General features: G+C 38.2%; 1 non-coding gene across 1 annotated transcript; it reads left to right on the top strand.

Annotated features, from left to right (window-relative positions):
* The first annotated feature begins 275 nt into the window (after nucleotides 1–275).
* LOC131235820 (small nucleolar RNA R71) lies at nucleotides 276–382 on the top strand. The gene has a single exon (XR_009166340.1). It is a non-coding gene; the product is annotated as a small nucleolar RNA R71 (small nucleolar RNA).
* Nucleotides 383–3,312: the final 2,930 nt, after the last annotated feature.

Genomic DNA, 3,312 nt, shown 5'->3' with positions numbered 1-3,312 from the left:
GTTTTCTAGTGAGATTAGCCACTTTAGCATTGATATCATTGTCCTCTTTTAGGAGATACATTCCACCCCTTTTCTTGGATTGAGTCAACCTAGACACGGTGCTTGATTTTGGGGTGATGTCCCATGATTGTGTGTTTTCAGCAAGCTTATCAAAGTAGTCTCACACATCATCGACACTTTTATTCATAAATTCCCCATTACACATTGCCTCGACTAATTGGTGCATGGGAGATGTCAGTCCATCATAGAAAAAGTTCATGATGTGCCACATTTTAAAACCGTGTTGTGGGCATGAACTGACAAGTTCCTTGAACCGCTCCTAACATTGGAAGAATGTTTCATCTTCCTTTTGGGCGAAGTTCATGATCGACTTTCTAAGGTTGTTTGTCGTGTGATATGGGAAAATTTTCTTTATGAACTCCCTTGTCATGTCATTCCATCTACCAATAGATCGAGGACATAGTGAATGCAACCACGTCTTAGCTTTCTCTTTCAAAGAAAAAGGGAAGAGTTTCACCCTAACCGTGTCATCAGATACGTTAGGAAAGTATTGAGTGGCTATGATCTCATCAAACTCTTTCAGGTGTAAATATGAATTTTTTGATTCAAGCCCATGGAATTTTGGAAGGAGTTAGATTACCCTTGGCTTAATATCCATGTCTTGTATTTTTTAGAAAAAACATGCATGAAGGTGTACTCACCCCCACCGGTTGTAAATAATCTCATAAAATACGAGGAGCGGGTACTTGATGCACCTCATTCTCATCCTAGACTTTCCAAACCTAAGGTTGAGGTTGTCCTTCTGGTTGATTTGCAGCCATAACCTCAATTAACTCTAAGGATCTCAAGTGGTGTCTAATCCTGTGTTGGATAGATAACCCCTCAACCAATCCTCCTTCACTCAAAAGACGTCGAGTGTTACTGCGGACCCACTTGGGCATGAAATACTTGTAGCCCTCAATCTCAGATTCTATCCTAAACCTCAAAGAAAGAAAGGAATAGAAATCTAGAATTAGAAAGAGAGAAGAGTTGGAAAGAAGTTACCAAATTAAAAGTTCCTAAGTTAAGGTCTTGCAAAACAAAACAAAACAAGTCAGTTTCTAAAAGCAGAAATTCTAAAATTAGAAAGTTCCTCAAAATAAAAATAGAAAGTAAACTAGTTTCTAAAAAACAAAATTTCTAAAACCAAAAAATAGAAAATTTCTAAAAGCATATTAGGAAAGTTCTAAACCTAAAATTAGAAGGTAAGTTAGTTTCTAAAAATAAAAGAAATCCTAGAATTAGAAAGTTTTTTAAAATAGAAAATAAAACCTAATCCTAAAAATAGAAAAATAGAAAAATTAGAAAGAGATTTCCAATTTAGAAAGTCTCTATCAGGATCCTACAAAACAAGAAGGTTAGGTTAGTTTATAAAAATCAAATAGAAAAACCTAATCCTAAAAGTATAAAAAACCTAATCTTAACTTAATTCTAAAACTAGTTAACCTCAGAAAAATGCAACTGTTAGTCCCTAGCAATGGCACTAAAAACTTGTTCACAATCCCAAGTATAGGGTCGCGATGTAGTAATAATCTCGGTAAAATCGAGGTCGAATCCATAGGGATTGAACCTTGTACGTATTCTGCAAGTAACTAGAACTAGAAGTAGAAGAAGATGTAATTTAAATTAGGAGAATGTAAGAGAATAATGGTGAATTATTGAACTAAAACTTGTAAAATTCAAAGGTGGGAAAACTAGGGTTTCTAAGGATCCACTTATAGAGATCAGGGAGATCTATGCTTAATTCATAAACACAACTAGAATCAGAGTCCCATCTTCATCTAATTGGAAGATATGTCATTAAAAATCAACTATGAACTTCCTCTGATCTAGTTTTCAATGAATGATAGGTATGAGAATTAGGATTGATTCCATCACAAAACCATGCCCATGAGGCAAAGCAAACAATAGAATTTAACCAATTCACAACCAGTCTGAGAGATTTATGAAGATTAGAAGGATTCCATCATCCAACTATGTCCATGGGACGATGGTGAACAACAGGATGTTCTAACTTCACAATCACAATAATGAAAAGAACATACTAAAATCTATCACAGATCTATTGTAATTTAAGTCACAACAAACCATTAAAAACTAAAAGTATTTCTTATAATCAAACTAAAATCAAGGATAGTTCAACTTAACATGAATCAAAGCCATAGAAAAGATCCCATCGGGCTACAAGCTTCACCTCTTAGCCCTAGCTAGGAGTTTTAGCTAATCATAGACATGATTAACTAAATAAATCTGAAGGAAAGCAAAAAGGAAACAATCAAGGAGAAAGAAAAAAAATTCAGAAGCTGTTCGCACGTCCATGTTGCTCTTTCTCTCTTTCTTCTTTTCTTACGTCCCCACATTTGATGCCTCTCACATTCCTTACTGCCTCTCTTTATATGCATTGGGAGTCGGTCAGTTGGGTGTTTTTAGAAGCTGCCTACGAAGGCTCTTTATGCAGCACCTATCGTGCAACGCGAAACGTTCGCAACTTCTTGCGTTGGAATGAGTTTTGGGACGACTAATCGTCCCAAACTCTGTTCTTCTTCATAGATGGGGTTGGGACCCCCTTTTGTAGCTTATGAACGGTCCGGATCATCGGTCCGATCACGGCTATGGTCAAGTAATAGCCTGAAAAGGCCGGGTGGCGTCCGGATGCACGTCCTGCGTTACTCATGCAAAAAAGGATTTTTTTGTTAACAGTGGGGCCCACATGCTATGGTGTTTGAAGAATCACCTCCGTCCATTGGATTCGTGGTGAAATTTTTGTTGGAGATGACATGATACATCTTAGATTCGGTGTGGCCCATGGGAGTTTTCTTTCCTACTATCCATCTTGCATTTGAACTTAATTTTCTTATGTGTGCGCGCATGGCTATGTATGGACGTCATATATTTGGTCAGCCCCACCTTCGGTTCGAATGGACGGTTTAGATCGTCCAATCGAATGATGATAGTGGGCTATAACCCATCACAGCGGACGCTTGTGCGTACACTGGTGAGAGTGGAGAGAGGAAATCTCTCTTGTCGGGTCAAACCGACTTTGACCAGAATTTCTGGTCTGGTGCATGGCAGCTGTGCACCTTCTCTGCGCACGCACCCATGAATGTGGGGTCCATCGTGATGTTTTTAAAACATCTACACTGTCCATTCATTTCTTCCATCTCATATATGGGCTGATCCCAAATCTGAAGCATATCGAAAGATCAGGTGGATCCCAAATCAGTGATTTTGTGGCTGATCTTTCTGTTGGACCACTTCCGCAAAGATCCGAGG

This window comes from Magnolia sinica, chromosome 19, assembly GCF_029962835.1.
Source record: "Magnolia sinica isolate HGM2019 chromosome 19, MsV1, whole genome shotgun sequence".
Taxonomy (NCBI): Eukaryota; Viridiplantae; Streptophyta; class Magnoliopsida; order Magnoliales; family Magnoliaceae; genus Magnolia; species Magnolia sinica.
Note: the sequence above shows the minus strand (reverse complement) of the source record. Positions and strands in the feature narration are given on the sequence as shown.